We start from the raw sequence: 19,979 nt of genomic DNA, 5'->3' as shown, positions 1-19,979 counted from the left end.
CAAAGAGGATAATTTGGTGTCTACACTCTAGTTATACCTGGTGGACTAACCTGCTGTACTATAAGAGAAGGAACCTCATCAATGTATGTAGCTATTACTGTAATTTGATTGGCTGCATATGTGTAATATAAACCCCCCCTAATGTGTAGAGGATCGATTTGTGAGATTAAGAGATTATTGCAGAAATACAGTCCACTTATCATTATACAAATTGCTATCGAAGTATATAAATTAACGTAAATATAAATTCATATAAATCAAATAAATATAAATCTCACAGGTCGGTTCCCACATTATTTGGTCCTTCGAACCGGATGACGGATTATTTGATCCTTTGAACCCACATTTGGTCATCTTAGTACCGGATGAACCAGTTAACCAAACCAGTGGATTCATTAAATATCTAGTGCAGTGTTATTTAAACAAAGCCAGCAGTCAAGACGGCAGCGTAGCCTCGAGGGAGCTCAGGAGCCTCCCTCAGCCCAGTTCAGCTTCGTCAGCGGTTTCATGCACACCCACAGATATTTGGTGGCGTGTTATTTCGTGAAATGACAGCGCTAATATAGAATCCAGCCAAATTAGTGACTGTGTCTTCGCGAGATTGTTCACGGATTTCGTGGTGTTACATTTCGCGAGAGATTATCTACGAATTTTGTGGACTTTATTTCGCGAGGTCACTAATAATATTTAATACTTCTAGATAATATTAGAAGTTTCATAGAGGCTAATTAAGAGGCTATTATCAATAATTGTGTATATTATTTCTCCAAATAGAGAATTATTTAATATATATTGCACTAGTGATCACAGTATAATATTTACTAATTGCCAACCCACAACAGGGTAGGATAAAACCATTGACTAGTTGAACTATTATCGTTCATCCTAGTCCCATTATTACCATAGTCAGTTGTACTATATTGAACAACCTAACACCATTAATGAATGGTCCAGACCCTATTTTGGGTGTAATTTTTATCAACTCGAGTTGAGTTGTGTATATATAATAATTTACTTATGATCATTACACCTTTGAGTGATTAATTAGTGTCTCTACCATCCTAGGGTGATATAGAAGAGCTAACCTAAAGGTACTTCCATGACACTGGTTTATCACTCAAATCATTAGTGTGGATGATTGTATATATATATAATGTGTATTAATTTTAAGTGCTAACCTCTAGTAGAGGTAGGATTATTGCCTAGTGAGTGCAGAATTTACCCTAGGCTACCATCAGTGCTTGTTCAGTATTATGAGCGACCCAAGTACAAGTCCCACAAGGCTTCACCAACTAGCCAGTATGGATAATGCAGGGAGATTGAAAAGAACCCTTGCAGGTCTTAAAGGCCACTTAACAAGACAGATCAAGAAATGTGAAGATTTGTCACAACAATCAACAGTTGATTATGCTGACCTGGAAAGCTATTATCAAGCAGCTGTAGGTAAATTTGAGCAAATCAAATGTCAAATAGCAACATATGTGGCTGAACTTGCCAACACCAATTTATCAGAAACAGAAATAGACGACATTATGGTTGATCTTGCGAATTATGAAGATCAGACTCAGGCCACGTTACAGCCTTATGTCAAATTAATTGCCCAGAACAGCAACAACAACAACAGTTGCATCTAATACGAGTCAAGCGGAAGCTCGACTCCCTCCAATTAATTTACCCACTTTCTCAGGGAAAGATGAGGAAGATTGGGACGAATTTTGGAACAAATTCGTTGACCTTGTAGACTCAAAACAATCTTTACCAAAGAGTAGTAAATTCTCTTATTTGCAAGGCCAATTATCAGGTGAGGCTAAAACAGTAGTATCCCATCTGAGATTAACTAATGACGGCTATGATCTGGCAGTAAAACTCCTCAAGGATAATTATGCTGATCCAGAAGTAAGAACATCACATTTAGTTCATGAGCTGTTGCATTTACCCCCACCGGAGGCTTCAGCTGATTCACTCCAAGTCTTCAAGCTGGAGGTAGAATCATTGATCAATGCCCTCAGCCTGACAGCAGATACAAACGGGGCTGAGTGGGTCTTGAAAATAATTGTCCAGGAGAAAATACCTAGGGACATATTGAGACAAATGAGTGCTCATTACAATAAAAGTATTTTATCCATGAATGAAATATCTGAAGGTTTAAAGTCAGTAGTTCATCAATTACGAACACATGACAAATTAAAACCACCAAGTAAACCCTCAGAAACTAATAATAGTAAACCACAGAGTACCAAAGGTACACCAAATCAATCTAGACAATATAATTCAACACCAAAGTGGAACAGTGGCAGTGTGGGCGTATATGCAGTGGGACCCTCCAAGCCTATAGTTACTGTGTCACCCAAGAACGTGACACCAAAGGGTACTGGAAGCTATGGAACATGTTTGTTCTGCAATGAGAAACATTCAATGTACCACTGCCCTAATTTTCCTGATAGTGACGCCCGTGTTGAGCGACTCAAAGATTTGCAACATTGCACGAGGTGCCTCAGGAAACATAACATCAACGACTGTGATACCCAATTACACACCTGTAATAGGTGTAACAAAGGTCAACACCATGCAGCATTGTGCAGAGACACCAAAACAACGTCTCCAAAACCCAAGGTGGAAGATAGCATTCCCACCACAGTACAGTACTGCAAGGTGCAACAAACAAACAGTGTCCAATCGGCAAAGTCTAAAGGTAATACGACTTTGCCTACTGCCCAAATTACCATCCTGAATAAGAGGGCCAAGGTCCATACCCGTGGGTTGTTTGACCAAGGATCCCAGAGAACATATATCACTAAAAAGTTGGCAGATGAACTACAATTAAGGCCTGTAGCCCAGACGTCATTCAACATCTCAGGGTTTGTAACAGATGCAGGACCTCAAGTCTACCAGGTGGTACAACCATCAGTACGCTTAGGCAGGTACGTCTGTCGAGTACAAGCCATTGTGGTGGGCAAAATACCAGTAGACCTACAAGTTCAAGGTCTGAGAGCAACAGCCAAATTCCTGAGAAATAGAGGAATAAAATTGGCAGATAATATTAAGTCTGATCACCTCACTGACTTCGGTCTCCTTGTTGGGACAGACTATTGCCATCGATTCATCGGTAGCCCTACTAAATATCAGGGTATAACCATGTTAAACTCTGCAGGAGGTAAATTACTCTCAGGCCCAGTATCAAGCCTGAGGAGACCTATGCCTGCAGATAAACAATACCAGTAGAAATCTAAATTTGTCAGCTGATTATATTTCTCCAGTAGCATTATACTAAGGAGATTACAGTTGACTATACCAACAGAGGTTGATGTTAGTATCATCATTTAAAGCTGAAGAAGAGTTCATGAGGCCTCAGTGGCAAATCAGTGAACAGTAGCCTAAAACAGCTACAAGTCACTGCGACCAATGTCACTGAACCCACTGCAGTCTCAGAACCATACTTTACTTTAATGATGAGCTATTCAATCCTCTGAATCAATTAATTAAATTAAACCCCAGTAAATCTGATGACTGATTTGATACATTTATTATTTAATCAAGATGTATTCCATGGGCCTCAGTGTTTATATATCAGTGACCAGCTACCTGAACAAACTTCAAGTTATATCTATGTCACTGATCTCACTGCAGTCCCTGAATCATACTTGACTGTAGTACTTGATCACATCCAGTCTTCTGGGTTAAATAATATGTAATTAGGCTTGAATATTAGCCTTACAAGAGTTAACAGGGAAATGAATTCGCATTAGACTTCTAACCCCTGCAACTCTAGTACGGGACATCCGTCCTGTACGAACAGACGCACAAATGTGTGATTACTAACTACTAACATCAAATTAATGTAATAATTCGAAGGAGGAGTATCGGTGTTCGTCTGTTCTAATTAGGACTTCGACCCGTGAGCAGCCCCCTGGGGAATTATGTCGGAAAATCCGACACCATGTAATAATCATACAGATAATAACTGTATTACCAACAAGTTACCCATAGAAAACGTAACTTGTAGTGGAATTACCGTCTATAGAAAACGGGATATCATCACCACATACTATTATAATTCACCACCTATTATGGTGGGAATTGTTCTTAAATACATTAGTCTTTGGACTTTACCATCATAAAAACATCTTATATAAATTAACTTAATTATCAATATTAAAGTAGAGTAAATGTGACCCTTCTATCACTGTCTGAAATCTGGACAAAGTAGGCCAGGCGTCAGAGTGGAGGAAGGAGGGCAGCCATTGTTGTTATATGAGACCAGAGGCTCACACGGGAGCAAATTCGGCTCCTGTTAATTTTACTTGGACGTAGTGTTATGGAAACCAGAAGTGTACCATTGTCAACACGCTGTCTACAAATTCAAGTTAAGTCTATCCGAAACCCGTTTATCATTCATTTATGGCCATTAATGTCAGGATATAGGGTTAGCCGGTTAGAACGCGAAATCGCCTCATACTAAAGGTAATTAAGCCAGGTCTTTAATGTTCCATGTACCATATAGTGTTTTCTCTGATATAACTTGTCATATATAGGATTCTGGCTTCACAGTTAGCGCCCTTTTGACAGGTCAAGACGAGGAAGAGTTTGTGCACCAGTTACTGGGTGATATGGAAGCTACCTCAAAGAGGATAATTTGGTGTCTACACTCTAGTTATACCTGGTGGACTAACCTGCTGTACTATAAGAGAAGGAACCTCATCAATGTATGTAGCTATTACTGTAATTTGATTGGCTGCATATGTGTAATATAAACCCCCCCTAATGTGTAGAGGATCGATTTGTGAGATTAAGAGATTATTGCAGAAATACAGTCCACTTATCATTATACAAATTGCTATCGAAGTATATAAATTAACGTAAATATAAATTCATATAAATCAAATAAATATAAATCTCACAGGTCGGTTCCCACAACAGTACAGGTAGACCAACAGTACAGGTAGACCAACAGTACAGGTACACCAACAGTACAGGTAAACCAACATTACAGGTAGACCATCAGTAAAGGTATACCAACAGTACAGGTAAACCAACATCACCAACATCACCAACATCTCCGTCTCCAAAATATCAACTCCCGCCACCTAAAGGAAACAAAGAACATTGATAATGAGAATAAATCATGTTCCAAAAGAGTGTTTACCTGGTCGTTGTGTCTGTGATCCTCGAGGGTGCCATCCTGGTGCTCCAGGTGCTCAAGGAGGACCTCGAGCAGGAGGATTGGTACACGATATTGATCAAAACCTTGCGGCTGGCCTCCCCACGCCATACGAGAGAGGCTTGGACCAGAGTGCCTATCGTAGGCTCTCTGCCTTACCTATACGACCTGTTCTGCGCCCTCCGGAAGGGCGGAGAGTCTTCCTCTTGCTGCTGCAGGATTATGAGGATCTCTCTGGCTCTTGCTGGAGTCCTTCTTGTTGGCAAGGTCCTCAAGGACGACTTCGGTCGTCCGGAGTCGACCGGACGAAGCAGGAGGTGGAACTACAACGAGGCCATGAAGGCCTGCTGCAGCAGGAGGAATCTGGTGAAGGGTGAAGACCGACTAGAAAGCCTTGACGACTCACGCTGGATCAGAAGGCTTCTCTTCTACATCTTGGAAGAGAACCGGTGGTTCATGAGGCCTGTATCCAACATCCTGGAAGGGACCCGGTGGTTCATGAGGCCTGTATCCAACATCCTGGAAGGGACCCGGTGGTTCATGAGGCCTGTATCCAACATCCTGGAAGGGACCCGGTGGTTCATGAAGCCTGTATCGAACTTGGTGGAAGACATCAGGTGGTTCATGAGGCGGTTCCTCTACATCCTGGGAACGAGGCCACTGGACCGGCGCAGGAACTCGGTCCTTCAGTACAGGTGGCCCTGCAGAGCTCCTCCTTCTCCTCCCTCTTCCAGCCTCGGAGACGAGGTAACTACTCTAGAGAGCGAAGAGACGAGGGAAGAGATGAGGGGAGAAAAGAAGAAGGCAAAGGCAGACAAGCTCAGAAGAGAAGAGGAGCTCAGAAGAGAAGAGGAGCTCAGAAAAGAAGAGCTCAGAAGAGAAAAGGAGCTCAGAAGAGAAGTGCTTAGAAGAGAAGAAATGCTCAGAAGAGAAGAAATGCTCAGAAGAGAAGAAATGCTCAGAAGAGAAGAAATGCTCAGAAGAGAAGGGGCGTTCAGAAGAGAAGAGGAGCTCAGAAGAGAAGAGGAACTCAGAAGAGAAGGGGAGCTCATAAGAGAAATGCTGAGAAGAGAAGAGCTCAGAAGAGAACAGATCAGAAGAGAAGACGAGCTCATAAGAGAAAAGCTCATAAGAGAAGTGCTGAGAAAAGAAGAGCTCAGAGGAGAAGAGGTGAGGAGATATGATGCGCTGAACGTAGCGGAGGAGATCAGACAAGCAGAGAGGAGACAAGTATGGGAGAAGAGACTTGTGAGAGCCATGAAGATTACTCTGGTGGTGGTAAAGTGCTTGTGGTACGCCTGGCTACTGGCCTTCACTATCGCTGTCTTCGTCGGTCTGCTGGCTGCGATGGGCGCTGTGTCTGCACTCCTGGCCGCCTGAGCCCGCACCTGCGGCTGTGTCTGCACTCCTGGCCGCCTGAGAACCCCACCAGCGGCTGTGTCTGCACTCCTGGCCGCCTGAGAACCCCACCTGCGGCTGTGTCTGCACTCCTGGCCGCCTGAGACTCGCCCCTGCGGCTGTGTCTGCACTCCTGGCCGCCTGAGACCCGCACCTGCGGCTGTCTCTGCACTCCTGGCCGCCTGAGACCCGCACCTGCGGCCGTGTCTGCACTCCTGGCCGCCTGAGACCCGCACCTGCGGCCGTGTCTGCACTCCTGGCCGCCTGAGACCCGCACCTGCGGCCGTGTCTGCACTCCTGGCCGCCTGAGAACCCGCACCTGCGGCCGTGTCTGCACTCCTGGCTGCCTGAGACCCCGCACCTGCGGCCGTGTCTGCACTCCTGGCCGCCTGAGACCCGCACCTGCGGCTGTCTGCACTCCTGGCCGCCTGAGCCCGCACCTGCGGCTGTGTCTGCACTCCTGGCTGCCTGAGACCCGCACCTGCGGCGTGTCTGCACTCCTGGCTGCCTGAGACCCGCACCTGCGGCCGTGTCTGCTCTCCTGGCTGCCTGAGACCCGCACCTGCGGCTGTGTCTGCACTCTTAGCCGCAAGAGACCCGCACCTTCAGCTGTGGGCATGAGAGTAGCCACTAGCGGCTATGATCTGAGAGTAGCCTCTGCAGTTATGATCTGAGAATCGTCGTTATGGCAGTGATCTGAGAGCCGTCGTTAAAGCTGGGGATCTGAGAGCTGCGGCTATGATCTGAGAGCCGCAACAGGCTCTCAGGTCATTGCCGCAACGGATCATGTTGCTCTGAGAGCAGCAGCCGCGACCTTGACTAGTATCATATTTCACGTTATTTTGACACATTTAATACTTTTTTAGAGCTTAAAATGCAGCGCAGGAGTAAAAACTTTGGACTTTTTGATGCATCGGCGTTCAGCTAAATTTTCATTTGTCAAAAGAAACGTTAATATTACCATTCTTTTTATTCATTGTTTAGTGTTTATGTGTTTGTATGTGTATGTGTGTGTGTGTGTGTGTGTGTGTGTTCATCTATTTGTGCTTCCGGGGGTTGAGCTCTGGCTCTTTGGTCCCGCCTCTTAACTGTCAATCAACTGGTGTACAGGTTCCTGAGTCTATTGGGCTCTATCATATCTACACTTGAAACGTGTATGGAGTCAGCCTCCACCACATCACTTCCTAATGCATTCCACCTGTTAACTACTCTGACACTGAAAAAGTTCTTTCTAACGTCCCTGTGGCTCATGTGGGTACTCAGTTTCCACCTGTGTCCCCCTTGTTTGCGTATCACCAGTGTTGAACAGTTTATCCTTGTCTACCCGGTCGATTCCCCTGAAGATTTTGTAGGTTGTGATCATGTCTCCCCTAACTCTTCTGTCTTCCAATGTCGTAAGGTGCATTTCCCGCAGCCTTTCCTCGTAACTCATGCCCTCTTAGTTCTGGGACTAGTCTAGTGGCATACCTCTGAACTTTTTCCAGCTTCGTCTAGTGCTTGACAAGGTACGGGCTCCATGCTGGGGCCGCATACTTCAGGATTGGTCTTACATATGTGGTATACAAGATTCTGAATGATTCCTTACACAGGTTCCTGAAGGCTGTTTTAGCCAGCCTCGCATATGCCGCAGACGTTATTCTTTTTATGTGGGCTTCAGGAGACAGGTTTGGTGTGATATCAACTCCTAGATCTTTCTCTCTGTATGTTTCATTAAGTACTTCATCTCCTATTCTGTATCCTGTGTCTGGCTTCCTGTTTCCACCGCCTAGTTTCATTACTTTGCATTTACTCGGGTTGAACTTCAACAGCCATTTGTTGGACCATTCACTCAGTCTGTCTAGGTCATCTTGTAGCCTCCTACTATCATCCTCTGTTTCAATCCTCCTCGTAATTTTGCATCGTCGGCAAACATTGAGAGGAACGAATCTATAACCTCTGGGAGATCATTTACATATACCAGAAACAGTATAGGTCCAAGGACTGACCCCTGCGGGACTCCACTTGTAACGTCTCGCCAATCTGAGACCTCACCCCTCACACAGACTCGTTGTCTCCTGTTGCTTAGGTACTCCTCTATCCACCGGAGTACCTTCCCTTTCACTCCAGCCTGCATCTCCAACTTTCGCACTAGCCTCTTGTGTGGCACTGTATCAAAGGCTTTCGGACAATCCAAAAATATGCAGTCTGCCCACCCTTCTCTTTCATGCCTTATTTTTGTTGCCTGGTCATAGAATTCAAGTAACCCTGTGAGGCAGGACCTGCCATCCCTGAACCCATGTTGATGCTGTGTTACAAAGCTCCTTCGCTCCAGATGCTCCACTAGTTTTTTCGCACAATCTTCTCCATCAGCTTGCATGGTATGCAGGTCAGGGACACTGGCCTGTGGTTCAGTGCCTCCTGTCTATCCCCTTTCTTGTATATCGGGACTACGTTAGCTGCTTTCCAAATATCTGGCAGTTCCCCTCTTGCCAGTGATTTGTTATACACTATGGAGAGTGGTAGGCTCAGTTCTTTTGCTCCTTCCTTTAGTATCCAAGGGGAGATTCCATCTGGGCCAAAAGCCTTTGTCACATCCAACTCTAGTAAACACTTCCTTACTTCCCCGCTGGTAATCTCAAACTCTTCCAGTGGTTCCTGGTTAGCTATTCCCTCACTTATCTCTGTAATTTCTCCTTGCTCTAAGGTGATGACCTCCTGGAATTTCTTATTCAGTTCCTCACACACTTCCTTGTCATTTGTAGTGAATCCTTCCGCCCCTATCCTTAATTCCATAACCTGTTCCTTTACTGTTGTTTTTCTCCTGATGTGGCTATGCAACAATTTAGGCTGAGTCTTTGCCTTGCTTGCGATGTCATTTTCGTATTGTCTTTCTGCCTCTCTTCTCATCCTGACATATTCGTTCCTGGCATTCTGGTATCTTTCTCTGCTCTCCAGTGTCCTGTTATTCCTATAGTTTCTCCATGCCCTTTTACTTTGCTGCTTAGCTAGCCTACATCTCTGATTAAACCATGGGTTTCTCATCTTCATTTGTCTGTTTTCCTTTTGGACTGGGACAAACTTGTTTGCTGCGTCCTTGCACTTCTGTGTGTGTGTGTACTCACCTATTTGTACTCACCTATTTGTGCTTGCAGGATCGAGCATTGACTCTTGGATCCCGCCTTTCCAGCTATCGGTTGTTTACAGCAATGACTCCTGTCCCATTTCCCTATCATACCTGGTTTTAAAAGTATGAATAGTATTTGCTTCCACAACCTGTTCCCCAAGTGCATTCCATTTTTCCACTACTCTCACGCTAAAAGAAAACTTCCTAACATCTCTGTGACTCATCTGAGTTTCCAGTTTCCACCCATGTCCCCTCGTTCTGTTATTATTACGTGTGAACATTTCATCTATTTCCACTTTGTCAATTCTCCTGAGTATTATATATGTCCGTATCATATCTCCTCTCTCCCTTCTTTTCTCTAATGTCGTAAGGTTCAGTTCCTTCAGACGCTCTTCATATCCCATCCCTCGTAACTCTGGGACAAGCCTCGTCGCAAACCTCTGAACCTTCTCCAGTTTCTTTATGTGTTTCTTCAGGTGGGGGCTCCATGATGGCGCGGCATACTCTAAGACGGGTCTCGCGTAGGCAGTGTAAAGCGCCCTAAAAGCCTCCTCATTTAGGTTTCTGAATGAAGTTCTAATTTTCGCCAGTGTAGAGTACGCTGCTGTCGTTATCCTATTTACATGTGCCTCAGGAGTTAGATTAGGTGTCACATCCACTCCCAGGTCTCTTTCTCGAATCGTTACAGGTAGGCTGTTCCCCTTCATTGTGTACTGTCCCTTTGGTCTCCTGTCACCTGATCCCATTTCCATAACTTTACATTTACTGGTGTTAAACTCCAGTAGCCATTTCCCTGACCATCTCTGCAACCTGTTTAAGTTGTGTGTGTGTGTGTGTGTGTGTGTGTGTGTGTGTGTGTGTGTGTGTGTGTGTGTGTGTGTGTGTGTGTGTGTGTGTGTGTGTGTGTGTGTGTGTGTGTGTGTGTGTGTGTATGTGTGTGTGTGTGTGTGTGTGTGTGTGTGTGTGTGTGTGTGTGTGTGTGTGTGTGTGTGTGTGTGTGTGTGTGTGTGTGTGTGTGTGTGTGTGTGTGTGTGTGTGTGTGTGTGTGTGTGTGTGTGTGAGGTTGTGCACCAAGTTGTGCTTGCAGGGATTGAGCTTCAGCTCTTTGGTCCCGCTTCTCCATTATAAATCTTCTCGGTGCACAAGTTACTGAGCCTATTGGGCTCTGTCATATCTGCATTTGAAACTGTGTAAGGAGTCTGCCATCACCACATCACTACCCTGATGTTTTCCATTTGTCACATCCAACACAAGCAAATGCTTCCTTACCTTCCCACTGATAATCTCAAACTCCTCCAGTGGTGCCTGCTTGGTTAGATATTTCCCCTTTTTATTTCTGGAACTTCTTAATCTAATGTGAAGACCTTCTGAAATTTCTTTTTGAGTACCTCACACTTGTTTGGAGCTTGTCTAACCCTATCTTCAATTGCATAACTGTTCCTTCACTGTTGTTTTCCTTAAAAATGTGGATATGCAGCAATTTAGGTGGTTATCACCACCCTGTCAAATCCCTTGAGAATTTTGTAAGTGGTTATCATGTTTCCCCTTACTCTTGTAGTTATCCAGGGACGTAAGGTTTAGCTTCGTTTAGCCTTTCCTCGTTGCTCATACTTCTCAGTTAAGGACAAGTCTGATGGCATGCCTCTGAATCTTCTCTAACTTTGCCTTGTGTTTAACTAGGTATGAACGCCAGGCTGGAACTGTATATTCCAGGATTGGTCTGACATAAATGGTATACAAGGTCCCGAATGATTCCTTACACAAGTTTCTGAAGGCAGTTCTAATGCTGGCCAGTCTAGCATATGCCGCAGATGATATCCTTTTGATGTCGTCTACTGGGGGACAGGTTCGGTGTGATATCAACTGACAGATCTTTCTCTCTATTTGACTCATGCAGGATTTCACCTCCCAGATGGTACCATGTGTTCAGCCTTCTGCTCCCTTCGCCTAATTTCCTTAATTTACACTTTCCTGAGTTGAACTTTAGTAGCCATTTTCTAGACCATTCCTCCAGTTTGTCCAGGTCGTCCTGCAGTCTCTGTATGTCTTTATCTATCTTAATTCTTCTCATAACTTTTGCATCATCAGCAAAAATTAAGAGGAATGAGTCTATACCCTCTGGAAGATCGTTTACATATATTAGAAACAGGATGGGTTCAAGTACAGAGCCCTGTGGGACTCTGCTTGTGACATCTCGCCACTCTGATGTCTCCCCCCCTCACATTTACTCGCCGTTCCCTGTTGCTTAGATACTCCCTTATCCACTGGAGCACCTTACCGTTTACTTCTGCCTGGTACTCCAACTTTTGTAACAGCCTTTTATGGAGTACTGTGTCAAAGGCTTTCTGACAGTTCGAGAAAATGCTGTCTGCCCACCCTTCTCTTTCTCGCCAAATTTTTGTTGCTTGATCATAGAATTTTATTAAACCTGTAAGGCACGATTTACCATCTCTGAACCCATGCTGGTGTTGTGCTATAAAGCTATTTCCCTCCAGATGCTCTACGAACTTTTTCCTCACGATCTTCTCCATCACCTTGCATGGTATACAAGTTAGGGAAACTGGCCTGAGTTCAGTGCATCTTGCCTGTCACCCTTTTTGTATATTGGGACTTTTTGTAAATTGGGACAAACATTAGCTGTGTTCCAGCTTTCCGATAGGTCTCCCGTTTCCAGTGACCTGTTATACACCATAGAGAGTGGCACACTTAGTGCTTCTGCACCTTCTTTAAGTATCCATGGTGAGATTTTGTCAGGCCCAACAGCCTTTGTCACATTCAGTTCCAACAGATTCCTTTTGACCTCATCACTGGTGAGGTCAAATTCCTCCAAGGCTGCTTGGTTTGCTGCCTCCTCATTCAGTGCAAGGGCTTCTCCTTGTTCTATTATGAAGACCTCCTGGAATCTCTTGTTGAGTTCTTCACACACTCCCTTGTCATTTTCTGTGTATCTGTTCTCCTCTTTTCTCAGTTTCATCACTTGTTCATTCACTGCTGTTTTCTTCCAGATGTGGCTGTGGAGCAGTTTTGGTTGGGTCTTGGTATTACTCGCACTCTCATTTTCTTACTGCTTCTCTCCTCACTCTGATGTACTCATTTCTGGCCCTCTGGTATCTCTCCCAGTTCTCTGGTGAACTGTTATTCCTGCATTTTCTCCAAGTTCTTGTACCCAATTGCTTAGCTACTTAACATCCATGTTTGAACCATGGATTCTTCTGTTTTTTTTTTTAATTTTTCTCCTTTTGTTGCTGGATAAATCTGTTTGCAGCTTGCTGACACTTGTGGGTGGCATAGTCCATCATATGCTGTGGAGTCTTTTCTTTGAGTTCTGTTTCTCATGGTATTCCTATTAGGAAGTTCCTCATCTCGTTATATTTTCCTCTTCGGTCTTTTCCCCTCCTTGGATAGGTTATCCCCTACCTCTACCAGATACTCAAATGTGAATGCACTGTGGTCACTCATTATCATGGGGCCTTCAAAGTGCAGAGTATTTCCTGTCCTGCGTTTTTGAAGGTGAGGGGTATTGTTTTTTTCGAATTTCTTGAGCAATTTTCCTCAATTGTCTTTCGAGTCTCTGTGCTTTGCTTTATACTGTGTTTCGACTGCAAACTTTCGACCAATTCCGTGACCAAGGCCTTAAGCATTGGCCAGAGGGAGTCCAGTTGCGCGGGAGCACTACTTACTTCTGTGCTGATTTGGAGCCTGTTTACTCTGTGTCCCTTATCAGTGGAAACTCGAACACTCTTGCCATCATTGCCCCCAGAGTGCTTACTGGATGCAATGGGCAGGCGATTACGTTGAACTGTTTTCTTGTGGCCCCCAGTCATCCTTCTGTCCTGGACGGAGGCCTTCTCACCCTCCACCATGGCCAATGGTGGAGGGCCATGTGCCACCTCCACCTGGTTTAGTCTTGGTAAGTTCAACGTTGTTTTTGTGGGCAGGGGAGCTGGTATATTTTTTTTTTTTGAGATATATACAAGAGTTGTTACATTCTTGTACAGCCACTAGTACGCGTAGCGTTTCGGGCAAGTCCTTAATCCTATGGTCCCTGGAATACGATCCCCTGCCGCGAAGAATAGTTAAATCGTTGAATATGTTTTGGTTGGGGGGGCTTTTGTTCTGCTGTAGGCGTGGGGAGGTTCCTTTGGCTCCTTTTAAGCCTTTCAGGGCAACTTATGTTCCAGGGGTCAGAGTCACGAAGCAGTTACGCAAGCACTTACGAACGTGTACATCTTTCCTCAATCTTTGACGGCTTTGGTTACATTTATTTAACAGTTTACAAGCATGAAAACTTCCCAATAAACTGTTGATAGTGTTATAAACAGCCTCTTGGTGCTTCGGAGCTGTTTAATAATTGTAAACAAAGCCGTCAGAGATTGAGAAAAGATGGACATGTTCGTAAGTGCTTGCGTAACTGCTTCGTGAATTTGGCCCCAGGCATGAGGTGCCTTGGAGCAATTTGAGCACTTAGCTTGGACGGGTTGCTTAGCCTTGTGTTTATCAAGGCATATTTCTGTGTCGTGGCTCCAGACTCCACACCTCACAGGGAGTTGGCAGCCTTCCTTGTGATGACCAAATCTCTGACATCCGAAGCATCTGAGGGGCTCTGGGGTGTAAGGACGTGTGTTGGAACACGCCCCAAATACCAAGGTTAAGCCTCTCTGAAATCCGTCCTTTTACTGTGAGAAGGACTTCTCGGGTTTCCTGCGTCGTGGATTTTGCCTGGCATCTTTCAGCTAGACACCACGTAATTCGGCTTTTCGAAATAAGTTAGGAACCATGTGCAAGGGATAGTAGAGAACAATGATTTTCCTTATTCTGGTCTCTGGCTTGAGTTAAGTCGCATTTCTTGTAACTTTTAAGAATCGTTACAGCTGCCTCGTCTTTGAGCCTCAGAATATATTCACCTCTGAGGTTTGGCTTTGCTCTGATCTTGAGCTGGGGTGGGGTACTCTTTTCCAAGGACCACTATAGTGGCGTACGAGGACTTGCCCTCAGCATGCTATACCTTGAATATATCTTGAGGTTATCTTGAGATGATTTCGGGGCTTTAGTGTCCCCGCGGCCCGGTCCTCGACCAGGCCTCCACCCCCAGGAAGCAGCCCGTGATAGCTAACTAACTCCCAGGTACCTATTTACTGCTAGGTAACAGGGGCATTCAGGGTGAAAGAAACTTTGCCCATTTGTTTCTGCCTCGTGCGGGAATCGAACCCTGCGCCACAGAATTACGAGTCCTGCGCGCTATCCACCAGGCTACGAGGGCCTATATATAACATACATCCGATCAAGAAGACTGGCAGTGGGGATTTTGTCTGGGTAGTTGGAGTGTTTATCGGTGGAGGCATCTGTTCTTCATGGGTCTTAGTGGAGAGGTTCAGCCTGTTGGCATGAACCAGTATAATCAAAGAACAAAAATGGCTGGAATGGTGTTTACATCTGAATGAACACACCTCTCTTGGAGAGATGTGGCAGCAAATCCACCGGGCCAAAGGAAATATAACAATTCAAACCCCATACCCTAAGGATCCTCAACAGGAAGCTGAAGTACTGGCAACCAAATTTGCAGAAAGAACCGCCAGTAATCAGCTTCCCCCAGATGTATTAGTAGTGTAGACAGCATTAGAGGAACAAAAGTGGCACAGAATCCTTACAGCATATGCAGAAGTCTCTGACACTAATACCCCTTTCACACAGGATGAGCTCAATCGGGCTAAGAAAAACGACAAGGATACATCCCCTGGAGGGGGATGTATCCTCCAGGGAATACATCCCCTGGAGGGAGGATGTATCCTCCAGGGAATACATCCCCTGGAGCCGACAAAATACCCTATAAAACGATTAGAAACCTCGGCCCAGAGGGAGACGCTGCATTCCTAAGGTTAATTAATTTTGCCTGGACTTCTCAAACTAGACCTACAGCTTGGAATAGAGCATATATAGTGCAGATCCTAACACGCGAAGATCCAGCTAGTCCAAGGCCCATCTCTCCCCAAAGCCGTGTAGCCAAGACGGCTGACAAAATGGCACTCAACAGACTTGAGTGGAAAATGCCTAAACTGCACCAGGATATATGCCTATAGAAGGATTGACACAGTAGAATATATTACAACTCTGTTAGCCTACTTGAATGACAGACAGGAATACAGATATTCCTGGACCTCGAGAGAGCATTTGAACTGGCTAGCGCCCCAACTATTCTCAGCTTCCTCATCGACAAAGAGGTCAAAGACATCCTACTCACCTGCACCAAAAACTATCCCATAAACAGAGACGTAAGAGTGAAACTTCATGGCACAGACTCTAAATACGAAAGACATGAAAATGGTACACCCCAAAGAAGCATTCCCGCCCCCTTCTCTTCAACTGTTTAATGGAAAGAATAATGAGTTGAAACCCCCACAACATTGCAAGCTGCTAAACTACGCAAACGACTTTGTCATCATCATAAAAGGAAGAGAAGTGGCGCGCCTTGCACCCAAATGCTTAGACTGCATCAGTGAAGAGGCTAAGCAGACTGGTGTGAAACTTAACCGCTCAAAGACAAAAGCCATGCCCATAAAAATAGTTAAGCGCAACATACAACGCACAGTACAGGGTCAACCAATTGAATGGCTGGACATACCAGTGTCTAGGAATCATCCTGGACACACATAAATTTTAATGCTGAGGTCACTTACTTGAGAGAGAACTGCGGCCCGGACGGCAATCCTCAGGTCGCTAACCTCCCTCTCTGGAGGAGCCAATCTGCAAGTCCTTCGCACATACTATGTACAGGCAGTCAGATCAGTGATCGACTATGCCGCACCTGCACTCACAAGCCTATCACAACACCAGTGGAAAATGCTGGAAGTTGCCCAAAACAATGCTGTGAGAGCTGCCTTGCGAGCCCCTATGTGGACCAGGCTTGAAACTCTAAGACTGAAGAGTATTTCCTCTAAGACTGAAGAGTTTCCCCCTCTCTTCAAGAAAGAATATCTCAAAAAACAGATATGATTATCACTAAGATAATTATTTCCCCTGATCCAGTCCAAGTACGAAAGGCCTTGTTGGTTGGACTTTACCAAAACAACGGAAACTCTTGGGCTGCGATAGCGGGAAATGTCCTAAATAGACTTCAATTAAAAAACATGATTCTTGATAGAGGAGGTGATCAACCACACCCAAATTACACTTGTTCCCCGCCGTGGGAGGAGCCTTCATTCAAAAAAATAATATAAGGTCTTCCTATGAAACAGGCTGTCTATGATCCAACAATCCTAACGCACATGATACAAAAGAAAATGAGCAGCATTGCAGTAGCAGGAGCCACCCACATCTTCACAGACGGATCTGTTGACACAGAATATGAGAGTGCTGGCGCTGCTCTTTGCACGGCCAGCGTACAGGCATATTGGAGACTGGGAGGACTAGTATCATCAACCCAAACTGAGCTGTTTGCATACAACAGGCATTCGCATATGAGATTGCACAAAACACTCAAAATGCAATCATACACACAGACTCAAAAGCTGGAATTCAAATATTAGGAAAAAAATGGTGAGAAAGACAACGTGAAAATAATTACCACCATTTTGTATCTTGGAGTAGTCGCTAAAGGCAAAAGATTCAAAATAATCCTAAAATGTATCCCATCCCATGTTGGAATCAGAGTAAATGAGGAAGCTGATGAAATTACTAAATTGGACAACTCGTCATGCAATGATCCACAAAACAATCCAACCCAGCCTAGAGAAATATATATATAGAAAATATAGAAAACACCAGCACCAAAAAACTCACACACCACAACAAAGCCTCTCTACACCAGAGAATTGCAGAAGGTTCGCCCTCTGCAATATGGTGTCTACAGGCCACCAAGTCAGAAAGATTCAATATAGTCTCCGTGGTGTAGTGGTAAGACACTCGCCTGGCGTTCCGCGAGCGCTATGTCATGGGTTCGTATCCTGGCCGGGGAGGATTTACTGGGCGCAATTCCTTAACTGTAGCCTCTGTTTAACGCAACAGTAAAATGTGTACTTGGATGTAACAACGATTCTTCGCGGCGGGGATCGTATTCCAGGGACCTGCCCGAAACGCTATGCGTACTAGTGGCTGTACAAGAATGTAACAACTCTTGTATATATCTCAAAAAAAAAATACTCAAAAAGGAATCCACAGAGTAATAGCAGTTCGGGTATATAGACTACATCTAGGTTACAGATGCAACTGGGAGATTGGTGAGCCAAAACAGGGGGAATACATCATCTGCCAGACAATCACACAAAAGCCTCAACTTCACTATCTCCTGGAATGTGAAGCAACCAACGACCTTAGAAGAGCTTTAAAAGTCCTCGAGTCTTACAGTAACCACCATAAAGCGATCAACACAGCCACTTGTACTGTTATATGTCTATTTGTACTCACTGAATTTGTGCGCCCCTTGAGGGACTTGAAGTAGAGGAGGGTAGAAATAGCCTAAGCTACTCTATCCCTTTGAGATGTATTTATTGCTTATCTCAATAAACATACTTGAACTTGAACTTGAACTTGAACACAGCCACTCTCCTGGTCAAAAAAAAATGTGTCCAGCAGCTGGACGCCTTCATAAATACTGTCCAGCAGTATCCTCCCCCGCGATAGCAGCCTGACGATTAAATGTGACCTCAGCACAGTATATATTTATAATACAAAAAATCTACCACTTACGGGCTATTCATGCCCGTGCCACCTCTTGGGTGGCTTAATTAATCTTCAATCAATTATCTCGTCTCACACCATTTGGTCACCACTTGGTCCGGGAGACATCTCCCGTCACGCAGGGTGCAGTTGCGCCTCCACAGATCTCCAGTATCATCTTTTGATACTGGTAATGGCTCGAAAGGGCCACCACTTACGGGCTATTCATGCCCGTGCCACCTCTTGGGTGGCTTAATCTTCATCAATCAATCAATCTCGTCTCATCACAATCGACTTGATAATGGTCCAACACGGACCAAAACGTCGTCGTCTCATTTCCTGGTGTATGATTTTTCATACTTCATATCTTAAGCCCCGTTATTGTGACTCATCGTCTGCAATTCTTTTAATAATATTTTAAGGCAAGGAAAAGGTAGTATATACGATAAGGGTCTTGCCCTCCTTTACCTGAGTGAGCGAGATAAGTACTGAGGGAGAGTAAGGAAGGCCCACTGTCTCCCATAAGTGAGCGAGAGAGACAGTGGGAGGAAGCGAGGGAGTGCGCATGGCTCCCCTCACGTGTGACGTCACAGCGTCATCAGCCGCCAGTGTCAACAAGTGGCCATTTTGTGTTCACACGACGAAAGATTTCTCGTACGTAAACATTTATTCTTTATATTTTATGTATTATTATCTCCTTCTTGTTCCATTAGTGAATTGATAATTGAAAAATCAAAGTATGTAACAAGTTTGAAACACTGTAGAGAGAGTTGTTAAGATGTAATTGTGTGTGATGTGACTGCCTTGAGCGCCGAATTACTCCACCCCACAGCTGCCTCCTCCAACATTATCTACCACCATTCTCACACCACAACAACCCTCCACCTTCTTCACCACAGTACCAACACCTCCACAACCACTAACACCTTCACCACCACCAACACATTCTCCACCACCACCACTACCAGTACCACCACCAACACATTCTCCACCACCACCACTACACCAGCACCACCAACACCACCAGCACCACCACCACCATCAGTACCAACACCACTACCAGTGTCAGTGGCAGAAATTGATATGGGTGTTTCATTAGCAGTGACTAAGAGAATACTTAAACAAATATCTAATGAAAATCTCACCGACCTAACAAATTCACAAAGACCTGAAAGTTGTAGCATTAAATATTATGATAGATATCGTGAGGAGACATTCACATATGGGACTAATAGAACAAGAACCCGGCAATGTGACGTTATAGTGGCCAGAATACGCCTGGGATATAGACGTATCTGGCAGCTTTCTCAAAACCCAAATGTCGAGTACACAATGTGTCAACTTTGTGAAAGAGAAAACATGCACTCCTGAACATTATATTGTAGAATGTCCCATACTGACTGACTTTTGCCCTCCTGGGCTAAGGTATGCTGAACTGTGTAATTACTATATGAGTACTGGAACACTTGATGATATATTGGACTTGTACCTAAGATTAACCATGTAATGTATCAATTATACAATGCATGTATGTGATGTACCTATATAACCTGAGCTTGTAAAAGCATCTTAATCACCTTCAGTGATTAAGTGCTTAATTGCACACTAGTTTCTCTATCAGCTATCTCTACCTGTCAGAGTAAAAGAGACAAATGTATGTGAATGCAT

Source organism: Procambarus clarkii, chromosome 85 (genome assembly GCF_040958095.1).
Source record: "Procambarus clarkii isolate CNS0578487 chromosome 85, FALCON_Pclarkii_2.0, whole genome shotgun sequence".
Taxonomy (NCBI): Eukaryota; Metazoa; Arthropoda; class Malacostraca; order Decapoda; family Cambaridae; genus Procambarus; species Procambarus clarkii.
The sequence above is the reverse complement of the archived record's forward strand: the minus strand, read 5'-3'. Positions refer to the sequence as shown.